Source organism: Pituophis catenifer, unplaced genomic scaffold (assembly GCF_029215685.1).
Source record: "Pituophis catenifer annectens isolate HBS135680 unplaced genomic scaffold, rPitCat1.0.hap2 SCAF_17, whole genome shotgun sequence".
NCBI lineage: Eukaryota > Metazoa > Chordata > Lepidosauria > Squamata > Colubridae > Pituophis > Pituophis catenifer.
The window spans coordinates 12234494-12247134 of record NW_027256897.1 but is presented as its reverse complement, the minus strand read 5'-3'; the positions used below and the strand labels follow the sequence as shown (position 1 = coordinate 12247134).

The window sequence follows — 12641 nt, the reverse complement described above, 5'->3', positions numbered from 1 at the left end:
AACGGAGATACAGCCGGCAGGGGTGGGTAGACCTCTCTGCGGAGTCCCAAAAGTTTTTCCTTTACTTTTGGGACGGAGCGGATGAGATGCCCCATATCCCCAGCCGCTGCTCCGGGCTTTGGGAGACCTCTGCTAATGCAGAGCCAGGCGTCAAGAACAAGCCTGCAAATTTAACAGACTACTCAAAGAAAATGTGAGCTGGACCTGTAATATTGAATCGCAAGTATTTTACTTATTTTTTAAAAATTACTTAAGAGAAAGAAGGAAAAGAAGGAGGAAAGAAAAAAAAAAGCCTTTTAAAATGGCGTCTGCCGCGGCTGGAGGAGAGGCTGAAAGGGAAAATCCTTCCGTTTTCTATTATTACAATGTAGCGGAATAAATATCACTGGCTACATTTGTAGACAAAACCTCGCTCCTGTGTCTTTTTCTCTCTTTTTCCCTTGGAGACTTGATATTGTTGTTGATTGGAAAGAAGTCCTTTCTCCTTTCTCTCTTTTTTTTTTTTTTTTTAACAAAGCCTGCCTGGGCGGAAACATGGCACTGAAATTTATAAAGTCAGATAAACAACTAGGGGGGGGGATTCCCCCACTAACAATTTAAAGGAACAAGTCTCAATTCTTCAGTCTCAGAAACCTGATTTTAATATAATAGAATTTCTCTTAGAGGAGATTGAAAGAAGGGATGAGATTGTGAATCAGCAACTTGAAAAATTTAAGCAGGAAATTAAAGAATTGGTGAAATCTAAGTTTGATTTTTTGAATAAAAAATTCTCAAAAGTGGCTAATGGTTTTTCAGAATTTATGATACAGTTGGACACAAATATTAATTTACTAAAGTTTGAAATGGAAGAAATTCAAGATAAATTGGACAATAGAACTCAAAAAATTGAAAATGATCTGATAAACACTCAGGATAATAGTTCAGAAGAAAAACCTAAAATGGATGCTGATCAAAAGTCTGGTAATGTAGAAAATTTGCAACAGAAGATTGAAAAAGAGATTTTAATGGTACAATATAATTTCACAGAATATGCGATAAGATTAAGAGGCTTGCAGGAAAATAATAGAGATGATTTAAGGAAAATATCTTCTGAAATTCTAGCTGGGATGTTAAAGGTTCAACCTGAGGAAGTGTTTTGTAGGATTGACAGAGTTTACCGAATAAATTCCTGGATTGCCAAGCAAAGGCAACTGCCTAGAGATGTGGTGATTTATTTTACAGATAAAGAAATTAGGAATAATATGGTGCAAAATTCCTTCAATTCTAATTTGCAATTGTATGGAAGAAAGATTTGGATTTACAAGGAACTCCCACCTAAGATATTAATGGAAAGGAAGAAATTTGGGTTTTTGGTGAATGAGTTAAAAAAGAGAAATATCCCATTTAGGTGGGACGCCCCAGTTGGTATTATATTCAGATATCAAGGAGAAAGATACCAGCTAAATACTGTTGAAAGAGCGGAAGAATTTTATCAAAATAGGTTGAAAATGAACTTAACATCTTCAGATATAATACAGGATAAGCAGAAGGAGCTGGAAATAAAGGTAAAATATCAAATTATAGAAACTGTACCAGATGAATTGCCTTTGGATTTATCGGACACCCCAGCTGGACTATCCACAAATTTGAGAGAAGTGGCATCTAACCTTAATGTGATGATTGATCAAGGCAAGGACAAACATGGAAACCAATTAGGGGATATACAAGAGATAAAAAAGAAACATGAGATACAAAAACAAAACCAACAAGACCATTTAAAGCAGAACGAAAACCGACCAGATGATATACAATTTGTAGAAAGGAAACCAGGATGGAAACCAAACCCACAAAAAGAAAAAAAGAAATAGGATGCATAAAAATAGAAATTTTTAAATTAAGCAACAGTGAAGCCAGTGACTTTAAAATATGAATGATTATGTGTAAACATAAAAGAGGCGACGTAATGGTTAATATTATCCTGAGGATTGTGGCAGATCTCTGCATGGCCGTAATCCGGGGACGTGAAAAGAGCCTTAAACTGATGGATTTGAATTATCCATTTTGGAATTTCTTTTTGTGTTAATAAACATATGATAATTATCTTGAATCACAAGGCAAGAGAATTTTGCTGGGGCATGCAGAAGATCGGGTTGTTACCCACTACGATGATGGGAATCAATAATCCTGATGAAATCCACAACTATTACTATATGGAATATAATTATAATGTCACTCGGGTGGTTGTTTTTATCTTTATACATATAAGAAGATATTTATTACTGATGGGGGCAGACATGATTGAAGATTCTGAATAAACTGTTGCACTATCAAGCTATGTTACCCTATTATGGATGTTGGTTCTATCAATCCAGTGGAAAGATCTCAAAGAAGATACTATATAGACTATAAATTTAAAGTTACTGTCTTTTTTTTTTTTATTTAGATATAATGGAATATATAGACATATATTCTTAAGTAGTGTGGGCAGTGAATCATAGATATTAAGAATTGTTGTGTATGGTAATTTTGTATGATAGTGGGTGAATAAGCTAGTTAGTAGATTGATTAGTCTAAGAAAAGGGATTTTTAAGTGATATATTTAGGGGAGTGGAGGAAATGGATAGAGTGGAATAAATGTTAAACTAGATTTTATGGGGAAGACCGCTTTGAAATGTTGTAGTAATATATATAGAAGATTAAATGTTGAAGTAGGATTTATTGTATAGTTTTAAAGTGGAAGGTGGTCATGAATTGTTGTAATAACATATGGATATAGTTTGGGAGAGGAGAAAAAGGGCAGATTATTGCCAAATTGGGAGTTATAATACTATTATGCCAAATTAGAAGTTATTCTATAATGTTATAGTATAATGTCTTTTTTTTTTTCCTTTTTCTTTTTTCTTTTCTGAAATGTATGGATAAAGGGGGATGTTTTAATATTAATAATATTTTTAGCAAGTAAAGGTCAATATTTAGAGGAGGGAGTAAGTAATCTGTTATGAATTTGGTTTTTTTTTTGTTATGAAGAAGTCACGGGGGGGATGGGTGGGGAGGGGGGGTTAGGGAGGGGGAGGGAGAGGGGGAAAAAAAAGGGGGGAAAATTTGTATTTGAAAACTTTTTCAATAAAAAAAATATATTAGAATGTGCAGAAATGAGTAGATTAATATTAGCAATTAGTGGGAAGGAAGAATCGGAGTGTTGCAGCATATGGGGGAAATTTTATCAATGGATAGAGACTGAATATAGACAATAGACAATGTAAAAATAAGAAATATGGGGAAAATATGTTGTAATACATTAAACGTAAATGTAAGAGGAAAGATAAATATGTACTAAGAAAATGATGATACATGTTGAATATGATGACACGGAAGCTCCACTCATTCATGTAGCTCTGGATAAACTTCCCATCACACCCTTTGTGTTGCCATGTTGTTTTGTGCTTTTTTCCATCCCAGGTGAGCTCCCCCCATTATTTCTGCTTAGGTGAGGCATCTTTTTCTGAATCCCAAAGCAATATAGCAATCCAGGACAAAATCCTGTCTCCCTTGAACGAGTTCTACCAAAACAAAATATTGCATAGCTTTGAAGGGAAAAAATAATAAGGATATAATAAAGAATACTAGAATATGATATACTGGTATACCAGGTTCTGTAACCATTGAGGTTCCTGTAATATATATATGCCTTTGCATTAGTATCACATATATTATGCCTTTATGTATCTCCTGTAACAAACACATTCTGTTATTAGGCCTCTGTAAGGTATGTGGTATTTGTCAAACATTTGTTCCTGCCATTTGATCTGAACCCATATCAATCTTCTTCCTTTTTTTCTCCTGTCATTTAAAAGCATGGTAGGCATCTCAGCTGGAACTGCAGACATCATCATCCGAGGGATAATTTATACTTCAGCTCTAACTTACACCTTTGATCTGTTCCCTGCAGCTCAGGGGGCCAAATGAGCAATTGGGAGAACAAAGGAAGAGATAAGGCTAATTGGGAGGCTTCTATTCCCTTGCAGGGCAACAAGGAATACACAAAGCTAAACTAGGCGGCCAGAATTGGGTACTAAGCTGATGTCTCTGAGGGTGTAAAAGGACGCCATACCTTCCCCAAGGGGTGCCTATCTCCTCGCATGCATTGTATCTGTATGTTCTGGATATTGTCCCACCCAGTATTTTGTTTTTGGCCATGAATAAAATCTGCTTTTTTTTGCAAGCCTCGTCTTGAGTCTCTCTCTTTGGCATTCTGGTGACTCAAGTATATTTTGGGACCTTACAGCTTAATGATGCTGAACCCCCAAAGCACATGAGCCTCTTTTGCCCAAGTTCTGGATAAACTTCCCATCACACCCTTTGTGTTGTCATGTTGTTTTGTGCTTTTTTCCATCATCCCAGGTGAGCTCCCTCCATTATTTCTGCTTAGGTGAGACACCTTTTCCTGAATCCCAAAGTAATACAGCAATCCAGGACAGAAAGCAAAGTCCTGCCTCCCTTGAACCTCTTCTGCAAAAACAAAATACTGCAGAGCTTAATGATGCTGAACCCCCAAGGCACATGACCCTCTTTTGGCCAAGTTCCAAATGTTGAGGGATCCAGCAGTTAAAGGGACCCAGAAAGAAACCAACTTGGATCCTATCAAAATTGCATGATTTTGTTTCCTTTTTCCAACAATGAGCTATTGATTTCTATGAGGAAATTCACCAGCAGGAACCATTGGCAGGAGATTCGGAGCCTCCAGTCCTCTTTAACTGGAGCTGCTCTGCTTTTGTGCAGGAATTCCTAGTTCTTCTACCTAGGAACAAGAATTGTCCTGGATCAAATAGTTGATGCTGCTTAGAAACACACTTGAGAGAGTCACATGGAGAGAGTATATTTATTTATTTGCAACCTGCCTTTCTTACTTTTACTGATAAGGTGGAGAACAAATCCAAGAAAATGAAGGGGAATATTGGTAGCTCAGGGTTGCCATATTTCAGCTTGCGGTGCTTGGATTCATTGAATGAGTTTACCAGAAATGTAAATATTGCAGAATATACAGCTTCAAGCTACATAACTAAGCTCCATTTCAACCTGAATAAACTAAATTATTAATGTATCTTAAATGGAAAATTATCTTTATGATTCTTGATGAACGTATCTTTTCTTTTATGTACACTGAGAGCATATGCACCAAGACAAATTCCTTGTGTGTCCCATCACACTTGGCCAATAAAAAATTCTATTCTATTCTATTCGAATATCCCAACTTTTTCTATTGTGTGGAGTATAAAAAGAAACTCGATTCTGTGTCCTGGATTCCCTCTTTTCATTAAGGGAAATGTCTTTGCTACAATATTCTAATAAGTTGCCTTTAAATAGTCATCCCTCTCAGTGCCTAAGTGAAGCAAGTGTGCTGTGGCTGAATCTAGGGCTAATTTGGCCTCCATTGTTGGGGGTGTGAACTGTCCATACCATGTAAGACCCTCCCCAGACATCAGAAACTCTTGTCAATTGGATTCTCTCAACGGTCCCCTTGTCTTCCAGCAGAAACTGCTAAAGGGACTCTCTAAGGCCTAGGAAGCTTTGTGAGATATGAGCCAGATTCTCAAAGGGCCTCCAGCCTTTCAGCCTTCAACACCCGGCTTTTCCCCAGGCGCTGGGAGATCAGACAAGGAGAAGGAGGCATGGATTGGCGCCTGGCTTTTCTTTGTTTTTATTTTCCATGTTTTAATGTGTTGTATTGTTTTTAAAACAGCTTTTGGGGAGCTGCAGTGAGTTGACTGAATGATGGGCAGTTAAAAGAATGTTTTAAGTGACTCATTGGGGACCTCTTTGATCCCCCCACTAGGTGCAGAGACTGGGTGTCCCCCAGTTGTCAGGCTAAAGTCCCCCATTACTAGACTTTCTCTTCATCAGCTAAATCAGCGTCCGCCTTCCTTCAAGCAGCCAGAGGGCGCCTGCACAAGTCCCGAGTCCCGTGTAGAGGTGAGATGAGGGGGGGGCTCCCTTTCATCTTTGGGGTCCGGTCTCTCCTTTGGGGGCCCCCTCCCACATTCTGACAGGCAGAGGTTGAGGGGCCCTTCTGGGACTGGGACTCCCCCCCCCCATCCAGGCTCCCTCCCTAGGCAAGGTGGGGGGGGAGGTTGGAGGGGCACCCAGGCAGGTAAGAGGCCAAATGGGCATTTTCACCCTTGCAATACAACTCTGGTAAATGGGCTACAAATAGAGGGAAGATTTCCCAGAGTCCAGGAGCCCTTCAGAAACCAACCTACCTCTTGGAAGGCACCTTCACTCTGATAACTGACAGTAACTGGCAGTTGAGCCTGCATGGGTGAGGTCATGAAGCCCTCAGAATTCCCTCAGAGATGGCAGGCCTCCCTTGGCCTCCTCCCAAAGCTCACCTGCTCCGCCTTTTCCACACCCACCAATGCCAGGCAAATGTCTGAAGGAGGCGACTCAAGCTGCCCAGTTCTCCTATTTTGGCACAAAAGGCAGATTTTTGTATGTAAACTGCCTCTGTCAAGGGAAGCTCCACTCTTCTTTTTTTTTTTTGAGAAAAAAAATATTTTTATTTTTAAACAAACAATTCATCATTAATCAATCAGTGTAACATCTTGGTACAAAATTTATTTTAAAATGTTTATCTTTGAACATTTTTGCCAATCTTTCCGGTGACTTGTTTTATAGTTGGCAAACGTCACCGGAAATAGATTGGCAAAAATGTTCAAAGATAAATCAACTAAATGTTGGAAATGCCACCAGACATCGGGATCGTATTATCACATGTGGTGGACATGTCCAGAAGCGACAAATTATTGGGCACAATAATCACAATAATCACAAAAACTGATAGATACAGCAACACATTGATCTTAAACCGGAGCTGTTCCTGTTGGGTATCTTACCAGAGAAATTTAGTAGAGAAAATACGTATTGGATTATACATGTAATAACGGCAGCAAGAATGGTATTTGCACAAAATTGGGAAGCAGAAAAAATTCTTATAAAGGGAGAGCTAATTAAGAAAATATTAGAATGTGCAGAAATGAGTAGATTAGTATTAGCAATTAGTGGGAAGGAAGAATCGGAGTGTTGCAGCATATGGGAGCAATTTTATCAATGGATAGAGACAATAGGCAATGTAAAAATAAGAAATATGGGGAAAATATGTTGTAATACATTAAACGTAAATGTAAGAGGAAAGATAAATATGTACTAAGAAAATTATGATACATGTTGAATATGATGACACGGAAGCTCCACTCATTCATGTAGCTCTGGATAAACTTCCCATCACACCCTTTGTGTTGCCATGTTGTTTTGTGCTTTTTTCCATCCCAGGTGAGCTCCCCCCATTATTTCTGCTTAGGTGAGGCATCTTTTTCTGAATCCCAAAGCAATATAGCAATCCAGGACAAAATCCTGTCTCCCTTGAACGAGTTATACCAAAACAAAATATTGCATAGCTTTGAAGGGAAAAAATAATAAGGATATAATAAAGAATACTAGAATATGATATACTGGTATACCAGATTCTGTAACCATTGAGGTTCCTGTAATACATATATGCCTTTGCATTTGAATCACATATATTATGCCTTTATGTATCTCCTGTAACAAACACATTCTGTTATTAGGCCTCTGTAATGTCTCTGGTATTTGTCAAACATTTGTTCCTGCCATTTGATCTGAACCCATATCCATCTTCTTCCTGTTTTTCTCCTGTCATTTAAAAGCATGGTAGGCATCTCAGCTGGAACTGCAGACATCATCATCCAAGGGATAATTTATACTTCAGCTCTAACTTACACCTTTGATCTGTTCCCTGCAGCCCAGGGGGCCAAATGAGCAATTGGGAGAACAAAGGAAGAGATAAGGCTAATTGGGAGGCTTCTATTCCTTTGCAGGGCAACAAGGAATACACAAATCTAAACTAGGAGGCCAGAATTGGGTACTAAGCTGATGTCTCTGAGGGTGTAAAAGGACGCCATACCTTCCCCAAGGGGTGCCTATCTCCTCGCATGCATTGTATCTGTTCCGGATATAGTCGCACCCAGTATTTTGTTTTTGGCCATGAATAAAATCTGCTTTTTTTGCAAGCCTCGTCTTGAGTCTCGCTCTTTGGCATTCTGGTGACTCAAGTATATTTTGGGACCTTACAGCTTAATGATACTGAACCCCCAAAGCACATGAGCCTCTTTTGCCCAAGTTCCAAATGTTGAGGGATCCAGCAGTTAAAGGGACCCAGAGAGAAACCAACTTGGATCCTATCAAAATTGCATGATTTCCTGCTCCCTTTTTCCCACAATAATGATTTGGAATGAGAAGAAATTCACCAGCAGGATCCATTGGCAGGAGGTTCTCATCCTTAGCTTGATTTTAACTGGAGTTGCTCTGCTTTTGTGCATGAATTCCTAGTTCTTCTACCTAGGAACAAGAATTGTCCTGGATCAAATAGTTGATGCTGCTTAGAAACACACTTGAGAGAGTCACATGGAGAGAGTATATTTATTTATTTGCAACCTGCCTTTCTTACTTTTACTGATAAGGTGGAGAACAAATCCAAGAAAATGAAGGGGAATATTTGTAGCTCAGGGTTGCCATGAGGGGTCTCTCTTGCTTCTAGCAAAGATGATGTTAGTTTGGGCAATGAAACGTCTGTAAGAAGAGAAGCCCCGAGGAGCCCCTCCCCCCCTCAGGTCCAGCACAGCTTCCTCCTCTCCTCCCCCAACAACAACCCTGTGAGGTGGGCTGGACTGAAAGAGCGGCTGATTCAAACTCAGGGTCTCCTAAAGTCCCAGAATAGACCCAACTGGCTGCCCTTCATGGACTGGTATAACGTCGCAGCCCCAGAAGAGCTCCTGACCTCCGCTGGCCTCAATACGGAGGTGGGGAGGGGGAAGACCGGACTCCAACATTCAAAGGAGACCCCCCCCCCCGTCCCACCTCCGCCCCGGACTGTAATAACCTGCGGCATTGCGCAGGCGCCATCTGGCTTGTTGAAGGAAGGACGGTGATTGGTCACGCTCAGGATGTCGGCGATGGCGAATGGACTTTGAGGGGCGGATCATCCAAAGGAAAAGGCGGAACTAGTGGAGAAAAAGAGCGTGAAGCCTCCACTTCTGGAAACAAAACGGGCAACAAGGGAGCTGCCTGAATCGGCGACAGAAGAGGCCGTTTGATGCAGGTTTGGCGCAGGGGATGCTGGGAATTGAAGTCCGGGAGGCCTGGGAGCCCTAGGCCTAGTCTGGGGGCGGCCGGGGAGGGAGACAGGATGTTGGGAAGGAGGCTGTGTCCACCTGGAGACTGCCCGGGAGGCCCGTGAGAGGCGGGGGCACTTGGGCCTGGGCCTCCCCTGTGGGGAAGGGGACGCAGCCATGACCCTCTTCTCTTTCTCCCCTGCAGGAGGACGGAGGATGGCGGCGGATGCAGGAAAGAGGCACCGCCCGAGAGGAGGAGGAGGAGAGTGGGCCCCACAGAGCAGCCCTGCCCGGTCCCGGCGTGGCTTCCCTGGCAGACGGAGGGGAAAGGCCGGGGGGCTCCGGGGCTGCAGGAGGGAGGAGCCCAGGGGGAGCCCGGGAAAGGCAGCTGCCTGGAGGGTGTTGCGGGGAAGAGGAAATGGGCAGAAACCCCGAGACGGGCCTGGAGGGCGGAGGCTTCTTCGGAAGACCCCCAAAGCCCCACAGGATCCAGGAGGGAGGAAAGGAACATCAGTGCCCGGAATGTAGAAAAAGCTTCAAAAGAAACGACCATCTTAAAAGTCATTTAAGGATCAACTCAGCAGAGAAACCATTTAAATGCCCAGAATGTGAAAAATCCTTCAGAACAAATGGACGTTTTGAAAACCATCTAAAAAACCACTCACTTGGAAACCGATATCAATGCCTGGAGTGTGGAAAGAGCTTCAGTCAGAGCAGCAACCTTTATACACATCAAAGAATCCACACAGGAGAAAAACCTTATAAGTGCCTGGAGTGTGGAAAGAGATTCAGTCAGAGGGGAAACCTTTATAAACATCAGAGGATCCACTCAGGAGAAAAACCTCATAAATGCCTGGAGTGTGGAAAGAGCTTCACTCATAGCAGCGGCCTTTATACACATCAAAGGATCCACACAGGAGAAAAACCTTATAAGTGCCTGGAGTGTGGAAAGAGATTCAGTCAGAGGGGAAACCTTTATAAACATCAGAGGATCCACTCAGGAGAAAAACCTCATAAATGCCTGGAGTGTGGAAAGAGCTTCACTCATAGCAGCGGCCTTTATACACATCAAAGGATCCACACAGGAGAGAAACCTTATAAGTGCCTGGAGTGTGGAAAGAGCTTCGGTGATAGGAGCATCCTCTATAAACATCAAAGAATTCATTCAGGAGAAAAACCTCATAAATGCCTTGAGTGTGAAAAGCGATTCAGTCAGAGGGGACATCTTTATAGATATCAAAGGATCCACTCAGGAGAAAAACCTCATAAATGCCTGGAGTGTGGAGAGAGCTTCAGTCAGTTGGGAAACCTTTATAAACATCAAAGGATCCACTCAGGAGAGAAACCTCATAAATGCCTGGAATGTGGAAAGAGCTTCAGTCAGTTGGGAAACCTTTATACACATCAAAGGATCCACACAGGAGAAAAACCTTATAAATGCCTGGAGTGTGGAAAGAGCTTCAGTCAGAGGGGATATCTTTATATACATCAAAGGATCCACACCGGAGACAAACCTCATAAATACCTTGAGTGTGGAAAGAGCTTCAGTAAGAGGGGACATCTTTATATACATCAAAGGATCCACACAGGAGAAAAACCTCATAAATGCCTGGAGTGTGGAAAGAGCTTCAGTCAGAGGGGACATCTTTATATACATCAAAGGATCCACACAGGAGAGAAACCTCATAAATGCCTTGAGTGTGGAAAGAGATTCAGTCAGAGGGGACATCTTTATATACATCAAAGGATCCACACAGGAGAGAAACCTCATAAATGCCTTGAGTGTGGAAAGAGATTCAGTAAGAGGGGACATCTTTATATACATCAAAGGATCCACACAGGAGAGAAACCTCATAAATGCCTTGAGTGTGGAAAGAGATTCAGTCAGAGGGGACATCTTTATATACATCAAAGGATCCACACAGGAGAGAAACCTCATAAATGCCTTGAGTGTGGAAAGAGATTCAGTCAGAGGGGACATCTTTATATACATCAAAGGATCCACACAGGAGAGAAACCTCATAAATGCCTTGAGTGTGGAAAGAGATTCAGTCAGAGGGGACATCTTTATATACATCAAAGGATCCACACAGGAGAGAAACCTCATAAATGCCTTGAGTGTGGAAAGAGATTCAGTAAGAGGGGACATCTTTATATACATCAAAGGATCCACACAGGAGAGAAACCTCATAAATGCCTTGAGTGTGGAAAGAGCTTCAGTCAGAGGGGACATCTTTATATACATCAAAGGATCCACACAGGAGAGAAACCTCATAAATGCCTTGAGTGTGGAAAGAGATTCAGTCTGAGGGGAAATCTTTATATACATCAAAGGATCCACACAGGAGAGAAACCTCATAAATGCCTGGAATGTAGAAAGAGCTTCAGTCAGTTGGGAAATCTTTATACACATCAAAGGATCCATTCTGGCGGGGGAACCATATAAATGCCTGGAATGTGGAAAGAGTTTTAGATACAAGAGAATCCTTTTTTTTTTTTAATTGGATTTTAAACAAAGATATAAAGACAATACAAAAAATACAAAAACATTACAAAGACAAACAGATTCCCACCACCTACCTACCCACACCATATTTTACATATATGTTTTGGTCATCATCAGAATATATATTGCTTTGTAAGTTAATATATGAATGATACATTGTCAATTCAGGTGTTTTAAATTAGAAATAATCTTGCATCTCCTCTTTATTCATTTCCAGTTTTAAATTTTCTACCCTATTTTCTTTCATCTATATTTGTACTGATTTTCTTTTCCAGCCATTGATACCACTGGTGCCACACAAGATCGTATTCACTTTCTTCCTTATCCTGGAGCTCCAGTGTCAATCTATCCATTTCGGCACACTCTGTTATCTTTGTGATTAATTTGTCTTTGGTTGGGAGTTGGTCTGATTTCCAATTTTGCGCGAACAGTAACCGTGCTGCTGTCAGAATGTGTATGATGAGATATTTTGTCTCTTTGTTGTGTTGTGTTGTTATCATTCCAAATAAAAAGAATTCTGGAGTGTTTTCTACTTGTTGGTTTATTATTTCTTCAATAGTTCCCTTTATGTCTTTCCAGTATTGTTGGGCCTTTATACATTTCCACCAGGCGTGGTAGTATGTCCCCTTTTTTGTTTTGCACTTCCAACAGTGTGGGGAGGCATTCGGGTATATTTTGGCTAATCTGGCTGGTGCTAAGTGCCATCTGTAAAACATTTTTATGAGATTTTCTTTATAGGGTATGGCTCTTGTCATTTTGATGTTCTGTTTCCACAATTTCTCCCAGTTTGCCAATTGAATGTTGTGCCCTATGTCCCTGGCCCACCTTATCATATTTTCTTTTACTGTTTCTTCCAATAGTTTATAGCTAAGAAGATAGTTATATATTTTGGTTATCATCTTTTGTTCTGGGCCTTGTAAAATCTTGTCCAATTCATTCAAATTATTCGAGATTCCATATTGCTTTTTGTC

At 40.9% G+C, this 12641-nt stretch overlaps 1 pseudogene; it reads left to right on the top strand.

Annotated features, from left to right (window-relative positions):
• Positions 1–9085: 9085 nt before the first annotated feature.
• Positions 9086–12089, top strand: LOC139325581 (zinc finger protein 271-like; annotated as a pseudogene).
• Positions 12090–12641: the final 552 nt, after the last annotated feature.